The 12,633-nt window shown below is 45.6% G+C and overlaps 1 protein-coding gene and 1 pseudogene across 6 annotated transcripts in view; both read left to right on the top strand.

Annotated features, from left to right (window-relative positions):
- COBL (cordon-bleu WH2 repeat protein) overlaps positions 1–12,633 on the top strand; it is a 294,288-nt gene that overhangs the window by 36,622 nt on the left and 245,033 nt on the right. The gene's annotated exons all lie outside the window — the stretch shown is intronic.
- Positions 5,957–6,717, top strand: LOC108527369 (60S ribosomal protein L7-like 1 pseudogene; annotated as a pseudogene).

Below are 12,633 nucleotides of genomic sequence, written 5' to 3'. Positions count from 1 at the left end.
GACAGGTGTCCGGAGAAGCCAGCCCACCCACCCACCCCTTCTTTCCCTCTGGGAACCTCAGGTATCTCGTCATCCAGGGCTTTCTCCTGGTTGGGGTTCTGCGGGTGGCCCTGGCTGAGGGGCATGCTCTCCCTTTCACTGTCCTCTGTGCATGTGTGTTTTGGATCTTTGGACTGAGATAAGTTCTGTTCCCAGGGCTGCAAAGAACCTGCCTCACCTCCACCTGTGACCTTGCTAGAGCAGAGGTACAGCCCGTCCGCATCCAGCCTGGGGAGCCTTCTGCCCTAAGCCTGGTGGCAGTTTGCCTGGTGGGTGTGGCTGGGTGTGCTGGGGTCAGTAGCTGGGGAACAGCCCCTGCCCTGGGTTTCTCTGGAACCCAGTTCTTCTGGTTCTCCCCTCTCCAGAGCTATTTAACTCCCAACCCCGACCTGCTTTCCCAGGTCTTTGAAAGCAGGTGTGGATGCAGATGCGACACTAGGCTTGTAAAGCTACAGTGAGGCTGAAACAGATGAGCACACGGTTAAAGGACTGGGAACACACAGAGAAAGGGATCAGAAATGCCCCCGGGGTTCTGCTGTGTAGACTTTCTTGAGTGGGGCATTAGAAGTGCTGCCACTGGTTGTCGGGCATTGGGCTGCTGTTGCATGCCTCTTCAGGAGGCCTTCACGTTGGAAATGTGAGCATGAGTGACCTACTGAGGGCCACAGGCCTCTGGGCGTTCTGGGATGAGAAGGAAACTGCACTTGACATCTAAGGCCTCTTCCATCCCACAGTTCAAAATGGAATACATTTATGGGATATTTCCTATAGATATGAAATCTAATTTTATATGCACATATGTATGAGAGAGAACAATATAATTAACCTTTGGTGTACACTTTAACATGGTGTATTTTGTTTCATCATAAAACCCACTTGCCCTCTACCTCAGCTGGTGGGTTTTGATGTTATCAATGTGCATTTAAAACATTTAGTCCATTTTCTTCAAACGTTAGGGGTTGCTTTTTTTTTTCTTTTTTTCTTTTTTGAGATGGAGTCTTGTTCTGTCGCCTAGGCTAGAGTGCAATGGTGCAATCTTGGCTCACTGCAACTTCCACCTCCCGGGTTCAAGTGAGTCTCCTTCCTCAGCCTCCCGAGTAGCTGGGATTACAGGCATGCGCCACCATGCCCGGCTCATTTTTGGATTTTTAGTAGAGACAGGGTTTCGCCATGTTGACCAGGCTGGTCTCGAACTCCTACCTCAGGTGATCCACCTGTGTCGACTTCCCAAATCGGTAGGATTACAGGCATGAGCCACCACATCTGGCCAGGGGTTGCTTTTTAATTATATTTTGTTTTGCAATTATGTAAAACATCTAACTGTTACATAGAGGTGTCCTCATTCTCTGTGCCCTGTATGGCTGCATCCTGGCTTATTCAGCCAGGCCCCTAAAGGAAGAACGTTTGAGCCCCTTCTGCCCTGCCATTGTGAGGAACAGATCCCCGACACATGGGCTTTTTCACCCACTCTTCCTTGCCTGCAGTTTTGATCCAGCAGTTCTGAGGCTTGGGGGCTGCGATTGGGACACAGAAAGCATCTCAGAGGGACCAAGCTCAGATAGACCTGGGCTGGCATCCTGGCACTCTTCCTCACTGGTTTTGTTGTCTTTTGACAGCGACATAATCTAGGTTTCAGTTTCATCTTCTATAAAAGTGGAGTAACAGCACCTCCCTTGTGAGCTGTCATGAAAACTGGTTGGGACACTATGAACCTACCACAGTGCCAAACTCATGGTTAGCATTCCATCAACTTTAGTTATCTCCTGGCCTTATTTGAAATGGGGATCATACTCCTTATGTAAACTGTGTTTGTATAGGAATCATATCAAAATATTTGCTAGTTGCCAAGAAAGTGTTAGTGACATTGTGTCATTATCGGCAGCACAATCCAATAAAACCAGTCTGGCTGGTTCTCTCTCCCAGGCCTTGCTGGGCAGCCCTTGAACTTATGGTCAGGACTGCTGGTGCTGAAACCAGTGAGCTGGACAGCCACTCCTGGGAGCTCTTCATTCTCCCAGGTACTAAAGCTTCAACTGAAAGCACTCAGGTGTGGGCTCCATAATTCCCCACCAAAGTGGGGACCTCCACCTACTGTGCGGAAAAAAAAAAGAGCTTTTTTTTTTTACTGTTTTATTGTCTTGGTTCTTGGCTCAGGCCCTTGCCAGCACTTTCCGGAGCTCCTGAAATGCTCTTCTGATTTCCTTCCTCCAGCCTCCTACTTTCCTTATCCACCCCCCATATTGCTGCCAAAAGCGATTTGTGAAACATATTCCACTGACCATTTATCTTCCTGCTTAAAACAATCCATTTGCTCCTTCCTTCTCATACGTGGGAGTGAGTGTGAGACCTTGTGGGCCCTCCTGGCCTGCGTGCTCTCGCTCACAGAAGCCTGGGGCTGGAGGGTGTCTCTTGCACCTTTCCCCAGTACAGTGTAGATGACAGGAGCTGTTCACAGGCAGGACCCGCTCCCAGGGCCGCCCTCGGCTTTGGGGGGGCTTCCGGTGAGCTGGGGGGAACTCCCCAACTCCACACACCACACCACTTTGCTATTAATGAGAATGTGACTGGCGACACCTCCATGTCTCCTGACATCACGTCAGGGGCTCCACTGATTTCAGTTCTACCCACCCTGGCATGGAGACGAGGCTAGTCAGTGCCTCACCTTGCCCAACTCACCTGCTGGACACTGACTCCTTTTTCCAGATGCAGCTCAGGGCTGCTGCCGGTTCCGGTTCCCAGGCTCCTGGCAAGGTGAGTCTCGCTGCCTCCGGGCCCTGCCCTGCCTCCTGCCAGGGGTTGCTGGTGGGGTGGGCAGTGAGGGAAGGACAGCTTCTTCATTATTGCCCTCTTCATCCTTGTATCCCAGCACTCACTCCACAGCCACTGAGACTGCCCTGGGACCAACTTCCTGGCCCCTGGTTCGTGCTTTAATACTGGCATGTCTTCACACATATCTGTCATGTAAATCACTTTGATTGTTTGCCCCAGACGTCCATGTGATGATGACTACATGGCAAATGTCGCCATCAGCGCCCTGTTGGTTTGCAGGCATGGCGACTTGGTGCTGCCTGTTGTGATTTCCCGGTGCAGTCTTCCTGTGTGCTCTTGCTCGGCTGTCCTCACAGGGCCATTTTCCCTGAGGGTCTCAGACCCAGTCCTGAGTCATAGGAGTCCTTTCCCACGGTCACCTCACTGTGGAGCTGTTCGTCTTGTCCTACTGACTTCCTCTCTTCAGTTTCTGACTCTGACATGGTTTCTTCTGGAAACTTCGTTTTCTGACCTTCTCAGCCAGGGGTTCCCTCCTCACTTTCCTGTCACCTCCTGGGGCTTCTTTGAAGACTCTGCCCCTGCTTGAGACATTTGGGTTCCCAAGTGTGCCCCTGTCCTGCACCTCTTCTTCTGCCTTATGTTTTCCTCGAGGATGTGGCCTCCTGGGGCTGGGCCACTGTCAGACTCCACTTTGGCTCTGTGCCCGGAGCCAGCCATGGCTGCTGTGCGGTGAGTACGGTGAGCCTGGCAGGAGCGCTGCCACTGGCCACGTTCTTCCTGCACTATCAGCACGGGCTCACCCCTCTGCAGCTCCATCCCAGCCCCTCTCCCAAGCAGCTTTGGACTTGCCTGCCCAGAGGATGTCTCACAGAGCCTGCAACTCAGCATTCCTCAGGCTGCCTTCTTCTTCTTCTTTTTTTTTTTTTTTTTGAGATGGAGTTTTGCTCTTGTTGCCCAGGCTGGAGTGCAGTGGTGCGATCTTGGCTTGCTGCAACCTCCACCTCCCGGGTTCAAGTGATTCTCCTGTCTTAGCCTCCCTAGTAAGGCAGATGCCACAATTCCCAGCTAATTTTTATATTTTTAGTACAGCAGGGATTTCACCATGTTGGTCAAGGCTGGTTTCAAACTCCTGACCTTAGGTGATCTGCCTGCCTCAGCCTCCCAAAGTGCTGGGATTACAGGCATGAGCCACCATGCCTGGCCCCTCAGGCTGCCTTCTTTCGACACCTCCAGGGCCCGTACAACTGGGCTTGGTGCATCCTCCCTGTCAGGCATCACCTCCGGTTCCTCCATTCCCTCCCTGGTGCATCAACTCTCCACCAAACATCTCATCACACTGCTGTGTTCTTAGCTCAGCTGAAATCACCATTGATGTTTTGTGTTTTGCAGTAACTTTCGACTCTATTCTCACCTTCGTTCATTCATTGCACAGGTATTTACTGTGGGCCTTATACTCACCAGCATTTTATGCCCTGGGAACCCAGCCATGAATATGACAGGTGAGGTCTCCCTGCAACTCTAATACATTATGTTCTAGTGGGGGAGATAAAGAATAAACAAATAAATATAAAGTAAAATTTCAGGAAATGATAATGAGTTGAAAGAGAGTTACAAAGGGTTGCAGTTTTTCTTTTTCTTTTTTTTTTTGAGATGGAGTGTTGCTCTGTCGCCTAGGCTGGAGTGCAGTGGCGCACGATCTTGGCTCACTGCAACCTCCGCCTCCTGGGTTCAAGCGATTCTCTTGCCTCAGCCTCCCAAGTAGCTGGGATTACAGGTGTGTGCCACCATGCCCGGCCAAGGGCTGCGGTTTTGGATGGGCTGTCAGGAGAGCTTCTTTGAGGAGGTTTTGCTGTACATGGACCTCAGTGAAGAGAGGAGTAAGCCGTCTACAGTGTACAGCAGCATGTGCACATCTCCTGAAGTGGGACTGAGCTTGGTGTGTGTGAGCAGCAGGAATCAGGCAGTGTGGCAGGAGTAGTGGGGCACTAAGGAGAACGGCTGGAGGTGAAGCAGGAGAAGTGGGCAATGGAGAAGGGGTGTGGAGGTTTATAAAGTTCATGAGATGCCCTCAGAATGTTTTGGGGAAAGGCAGGATGTGATCTGAGCCCACCTTCCTTATCCCTCCAGAGAAGTCATGGCTAAATGTAAGTGCGATCTTGTTATTGCCCTGCCTGGAGTCTTCTGTGGGTTTCTGACACCTCTGGGATAAGATCCAGGCTCTGCTGCCTGGTCCCTGCACCCTTTACATGGCTGCCCTGCTATACACTGTCAGGCCCCAGCTGCAGCTTACCTGCAATCCCAGTTCTTCACACATCCCACAACCTTTCCTATCTTCTCCTATAGAGACCCTTCCTTCTGCTAGATATGTCCTTATCCCATTCTGCAACACTTAGCTCAACCAGTGCCTCAGGATTGTCCCCTCAGGCCACCACCCTCTTTCCTAGAAAGAGCATCTGCTCTTATCTGGAGCTCCACGAGCGTTGTATGTGAGCCTTTCTCATGGCACAAGCCTTGGTGTCTTGTGTTTGTTTATCTGTTTCCTACCAGTGGTGGACTTGCATCAGGGAGGGATCCTGTCATCCACATTTGTGGATGTTCAGAATCTATCCCAGATACTGACCCATGGAAGAGAAATAGTAAGTATCTTTTGAGTGAATGAAAGGATGAATTCAAGTCATGTGATCTTTCTCCCTTTTTATTTTCAACGCAAACTTTACATATTATCCTGTTCTATAAATGAGATAGACAAGAGCCACTTCATAATTTATTTTAGATCTTTAAAAATAGTATACGGTCTTGGCCGGGTGCGGTGGCTCAAGCCTGTAATCCCAGCACTTTGGGAGGCCGAGACGGGCGGATCACGAGGTCAGGAGATCGAGACCATCCTGGCTAACATGGTGAAACCCCGTCTCTACTAAAAAATACAAAAAACTAGCTGGGTGAGGTGGCGGGCGCCTGTAGTCCCAGCTACTCGGGAGGCTGAGGCAGGAGAATGGCATAAACCCGGGAGGCGGAGCTTGCAGTGAGCTGAGATCCGGCCACTGCACTCCAGCCCGGGCGACAGAGCGAGACTCCGTCTCAAAAAAAAAAAAAAAAAAAAATAGTATACGGTCTTGAGCACCATCTTCCCCATGTGGTAGGGTTGCACATGATCAGTAGCTACAACTCGAGAAAGATGACGGAGCAAAAGCAAAGAAAAATCCCTTTGGTTCCAGAAAATCTCCTGAAAAAGAGGAAGGCTTATCAAGTCCTCAGAGCCACCCAGGCAAAGCAGGCACCTTTGGCAAAGAAGGAGCAGAGGAAAGGAAAAGGGCTCACGTTAAGTGACTGGAATCATTCTTATATGATTCCTGGGGGCAGAAATGTGACAAGATGCTTCTCAGACGACTAGAAGTGAGACCTCATGCCTTGGAATTGCCAGATAACTTTCCTTGGCCTTTATTGTATGCATTGAAAGGATGAATGGCGTGAGTTTACTGGTGCAGAGAACCATGGCAAGACTTTGCCCAAAGAAAATTTTTAGTGGTGTCTTTGTAAAAGTCACCCCCCAGAACCTAAAAATGCTGCGTATAGTGGAAACTTATATGACCTGGGGTTTTCCACATCTGAAGTCTGCCTGTAAACTCATTTTGAAAGGTGGACGAACCAAGGTCAAGAAGAAGACCGTTTCTCAGATGCCACAGTGATGAGGAGCACCTGGGGAAGTTTGGTGTCATTTGCTTGGAAGACCTCATTCATGAAATTGCCTTCCTGGGGAAGCATTTCCAGGAGCTCTCATGTTTTTTGCACCCTTTCCACCTCTCAGTGGTCCATCATGCTACCACAAATAGAGTGGGCTTCCTCAAGGAGATGGGCTCACCTGGCTGTTGGGGTGAACACATCAATCAGCTCATCCACCAGCTGAACTAGACCCAGGTAGAGGCAGGGCTGAAAACTGCCCTTGGGCTGATTTTTGATGGGCCATGCCTTGCCACTTAAAAGTTCTTTTTGCAGTTACTAGTATTCCTACCAGTAACCTTGAGATTGGGTTACTCTTTTTTTATTTTTTTTGAGCTGGAGTCTCACTCTGTCGCCCAGGCTGGAGTGCAGTGGCATGATCTTGGCTCACTGCAACCTCCACGTCCCAGGTTCAAGTGATTCTTCTGCCTCAGCCTCCCAAGTAGCTGGGATTACAGGCACCCACCACTGTACCTGGCTAATTTTGTATTTTTAGTAGAGGCAGGGTTTCACCATGTTGGTCAGGCTGGTCTTGAACTCCTGACCTCAAGTGATCCACCCGCCTGGGCTTCCCAAAATGCTGGTATTACAGGCATGAGCCACCACGCTCGGCCGAGATTGGGTTACTATTAAGAGTAACCTTGAGATTGGAAGGAAAGAGGAGGCTGGTACTAACAGATGGAGACCTGCTGGGAGCAATGAATGCCTGATTAGGACATCGGGCTATGCATAGCCTAAGAGTTATAGGCTTAAAGATGTTGAGTAGCAAAAAACTGTGTTGCTGTGATCATTTAGCTGGAAATGAGGAAGGAATAATATTAATAACTGATTTCAAAAAGGACTTGAAAATGTGAATCATTTATTTTGCTGAAGAAATCTTAACTTTTTTTGAAATTACTTTTTATTGCTGTTGTTATTACTTTTAGGTGCCACACTGGAGTAAATTTTATCAGTGCAGTAGAAGCATATGTTTTGCTTTTTTGGGGGGAATTTTATCAAGTGTCTTCAGAGAAGATTATTTCCTGCTTGATCTTCAAAAACTGAAAGGAAGAGTCAAAGAAAAGACAGTAGGTGACGTTCATGGCAAGCACCTCTCGTCACAGTCCAGTTCTAAGGAAAAATTCCGGTGTTTTCTACATTGGCTGCCGCCTCATCTGAAATCAGCACATTCCATGGAGGAAAGAGTCCTGCTTTGTTTGTGGTCTGTCCTAGGGTTTAATGTTGGTAAATGAGTAACTCTAGCATTTGTATAAGGCTCCCTAAGATTCCTGCAGCAATCAACCAAGCCCAGGGACATAATTGAATCTGGAGATTCCTGGGGCTTTGTTTTGAAAAAGACTTGAAATATACATAGGAAGAAAAGCACAAAATAAATGTTCACTTGTCTCTTCAAAAGCAAAAAAAGTATATGTTTTAACCATTCATTGAAGAGTTATACACTTTTAAATAATAACAGTTTCTTTTCATTTGTTTACGGTAGTCAGTTATAACTGTCTTCACTAATTAAGTGTTGCTTCTAGTTATAAAAAAGTATATTTTGAAAAGAGCTATCTTATTTCCAGGAAAGTAATTTAAAAATTAGCAAACAAATACACTATATTACAGGTAAATAAATAATGCATTTTCTTTGTCACAGCAAATACACAGTGTCCTAAAGCTTAGCTTTAAAGTTTAATTTCATTAATCAAAACATTTCCTCATTGATTATCAATACCTAATTGCGGGTCTTATAGGAATAGACAGGGAAGATTTCATCAAAATCTGAGTGAGATTTTAGTATTTTTGTGAATCTATCTGTTTTTTTAAAGATCAGATTATTTTACTAAACATTAAAATGGCTCTAGTGTGTAAATTCTTTCATATTTTGTGTGATGAATGCCAAATATTAGCAATATTTTTAGAAAGCAATTTTAACTGTAATATATTTTATGTATACATCTTATAAAATTATGTATATTTATATATAGGTTTATCTGTAAATGTGCATAATCCCAGAATAAGTAACTTGTTCTCAAATGAAAGCATATTCAACTTAAACATCGAGTGTATAAGCCTACCTTTCTTATGCAGAATGAACCTTTGCATATTGCTTAACAGTATTCTGGATATGCCAAATTAATTCCATGATTTGTAAAATCGTGGTGGTGCCCGACACAGTTCAGTGTATGTGTCCACTGTGTTCTCTTCCTCTACTTTCTTTAGATATGCTGTCGTTTTATCCTCAGTCAAGACAAAACAAAAGAATGGCATATTTGACTGCATTGTTTGGTCTCTGTATTTAAAGACTTCTACTGAATGGAGCCTTGGTGTGATGTAGGTTTGATTGAGGGGAGAAGCAACTGTTGGAAAACCATGTTTGTATTTTTTGGTTTTGGCACGTCGTTAGGGACATAATTCACTATCGCACACCTTGTCTTCAGCATGAGGGCTGCGGGGCACTGGTTCTCTGGATCTGTCTTCTTTTATCTTGTGACTTGGGAGCTTTAAATCTGGCTTTGCATCTCATCTTTGCCATGACCACTAGGAAGCTCAGAGCCTTGTCTTGCTAGTCTGGAATGCAGGCTATGCAACAACATACATGACACTTCCACTGGACTGGTTTAGTTTCTGCTCTTCTGGGCTTCCTCATTCCCTGTTCAAGTCTTGTGTCTATTTTATATAATAAATGAGTAAGGAAAATTAGTAAAGGAATCCTTAACTCTGCTCTGGTGCTATATGTAAAATTCCATGTCTAAGAAGAGTGGAATTACTCACTTTAAACAGTAAATCCGGGAAGCAGCTGTCAGACAGGAAATATTTTTGAGTAAAACAATATAGTGAGGTAATAAAACTTCTCATTAGAGCACCTGTCATCATTTAGCCAGTTGGTGACCTTCATCAAGTCTCACAGCTTCTCCGAGCTTTCATTTCCTCACTGGTGGTGGTAGTAACACTGGCCCTGCTTCTGCCTGGGATCTGTGAAACCACGTGAGGCTTGCAGGAGTGCCCTGGAGGCCCTGCTAGGGTGGGTGGATGTGGATCCCGGTAGTGGTGCTTCCCCTGGGCATCTTCCATGGTGCTTTTTCATGAGGAACTCCTGAGTGAAAGCCCAGGCCCATGTGGGTGTGGTCATCGCCTCTTTGTTGTGTTCTGAAATTGGACACAGCCTGTGAGTTATTGTGTGCCCTGAAAGCCCCAGCAGTGGGCCCTCCTGACACACAAAGACTTGCTTGTGGCCCTGGGCGTCAGCTTTCCAAAGAGCCTGAGAGTGGAATGGTGGGACCCAGGCTCCTGCAGGGAATTTCATGGCCCGACCTTTTGTGCCTCGGCTCCAGCCCTTTATTTAGTGTGCTACAGTATATATAGATTGAGAATGCTAATTTGTTCTTTGCCAGCTAAAGTACCCAGGGCAATATGACGAGGAGTCAATTTAAAGGACTGCTGTCTTGGGTGGGCCGCCTGGAAACACTCTTGTCTTTGTGCTTGGGCTTGATAGTGCAGCTGCTAGGAAAGTGTGACATGGAATCCAGGGTCTCAGCTGAGCCACATGGCATTCCAGAACACATTTCAGAAATCCTTTAACCATGGGTGTGTTAGAGCAAGGAGTAAAAATAGAGGCCAAGCTTTTGGTGGAGAGATGGCTACATGCTGGCCCAGGTCCCCAGAACCCTGGTTGTGAGATCTGGCCTTGCCCTCAGGAGCTGGGCTTCTCAAACTCTACACAATCTAGGGGACAGAGCAGGGGCTGGGCTGGAGTCTCGTTGGTCAGCTGAGTGGCCGTGTCGGGTGGGGCAACCTTCAAGGCCTGCATTGCTCCTGCATCGGCATACCACCTTGATGTGAGGTCATTGGAACCTCCTGAGGTGACACCACCGAGTGCCTGGCTCACCACAGCCCATGATTCATCCTGAGTCTCTGTTCTCCACCCTAAGCCCTGTGGAGCCCTTGTTTTTGCCAGGAGGAAGTGATCTTGGCAGAGAACTTTCCTAGTCGAGCCACTGGTCATTGCTAGAGTATGCTCAGTCCCTTTCTTTGTCCTCTTCCATGGATGAACCCAGGCATGGCCAAACTTCTGAGCATGTTCCTCCAGCCTCTCAAATATGCAGACCCTCCCTCATGGGATGGGCACGATGCGGGAATGAAAGGCAAGTGGTCTCACTGCAAATGAAGGAAGCCTTGGAGGATACTGTTCTACACTGTTTCTCTAGTTTGGTCCCTAATAATTTTATAAAGAGGAAATATAGGAAGGGCTGCATTGTGGTGGTTGATGAGTTTCCCAGAGAATGAATCTTTAGAGTCACACAATGGGTTGGATGTTACTGTCTCTGACGCTAACACTGATGACGTTGCCCAGCAGTGTCTCGGGCAGCAGTTCCTCATTTTATCCTCATAACAGCTGAAGGAGGTTGCTACAATTATTCTTCTCTTAATTACATCATGTATGTTAAACATTTGTTTATACTCAAGCGAAGCTTGCATATTCTACATAGCAGGGTCAGAAATAGTGTAAAATATTCAGATTGATTCACTCTTCACATGGATCCTGTGATTTAGGTTTTAGTGTGACTTACCTTTCAGAAATATATGTTTGGGTAGCAGCTTGAACTATCCGCAACGTACTTTTTAATTAAGTGAGAAGGGATACATAGAGATTGAAGTATGGTATAAGATGCAACTTTTAAATGCTGTTAGAGCTTTTAAATAGTAATCAACTGAGAAACCAATACATCAACCACATTTATTCAGCCCTGTGATAAGGTCTGAGGAGGATCACGAGAAAATGTAACACAAATTGAAATCGACTGCCCAAGGGTTGGTGTTTTTCACCTTCTGCAGTCCCATTCATGAGGTCGGATGGTGGCTGTGGAGCTTATGAAAAAGCCGGCATTCACAGAGATCAGTGCATCTTGGTTGCTGAACTCACAAGAACTGAGTAGGCCACTTTCTAGAGAATTCTAGGTAGTCAACCATTCTAGAATCTGATTGAGAAGAGTGGTGGAGAGGATTGGGGGGCCACCTGTACCTCAAAGAAGATGGAAAAATGGGGGATGGAAAGAGAAGGAAGGAAGACAGATACAGGGGTATATGTGCATGTTACCAGGATGTTGTTTGAACATTGGCCAGTTTGTTTTGGTTTGGTTTAGTTCAGTTCTAAATTTGATGTTGAAGGTAGTTTTTATTTGTCTATTTGTTGCAAGTGAATAATGTGTTTTCCCTTATATACAAGTTTATATGTAGGACTCAATTTAGCACAAATAATACTTCTATACTGGAAGGACTACAGTGTAATCATTGGAGATCAGACGCCTCTTATCCTTCCATTTTTTTTCAAAAACGCTTGGTCACAGTCTCGCCTCATCTGTGAACGTCACTTTACGTCAGCCATAAAAGTGAAAGTGAAAAATCATTATGAACTGACATGGAGTGATTTGCAGTAATCATTGTCAACGAAGAGGGCACATGGAAATTATTTATAGTATATCTTTTTGCAAGAAAGAAGAGAAAACAAGAATAAACACGTATTTGCTTTCTTTTGACAGAGAAAAACAACTCAAAAAAAAAAAAAAAAAGGAAGAATGAGGATGTGTGGGAATGAGGTATCCAACATAAAAATAGGAATTAGATTTCTTTGAATATGGGTTGGTTATATAATTTTGATTTTGAACTACACAAGTGTTTATATATTCAGAAAACAGAATACCATCAAAATTGAAAAAAGGAAATTTTAAAGTGGAAAAACAGAAACAAAGGAATCTGTCTAAAGTTGATAACACAACTGCCCGGAATAAAGACTTAATTCTGATAATTTTGAACGGTTTTCTGATTATATATCTTTATTGGAACATATTTTAAGAACAAAAGAAATGGCAAAGAACTGTTGAGATTTACCTGGTGCAATTATAGTTGGTAATGGTGTTGTGTTGTAATGCTTCAATTATTTTGTAGGTATTGTAGGTGGTACAAAAAAATAAAATACATTGATGTTATTGGGAATGGAAGTTCTAATTGTGGAAGAAGGGCTACAAGCAGTAAGAATTCTCTCACCTTTTCACTCTCTCTATGAATATAAATATAAATATAAAATAAACAGCAATGATACCTTTCCAACAGTTACACTAATTACAGTTT

The sequence above is a fragment of the Rhinopithecus bieti genome, unplaced genomic scaffold (genome assembly GCF_001698545.2).
Source record: "Rhinopithecus bieti isolate Rb0 unplaced genomic scaffold, ASM169854v2 scaffold_3527, whole genome shotgun sequence".
NCBI lineage: Eukaryota > Metazoa > Chordata > Mammalia > Primates > Cercopithecidae > Rhinopithecus > Rhinopithecus bieti.
Note: the sequence above shows the minus strand (reverse complement) of the source record. Positions and strands in the feature narration are given on the sequence as shown.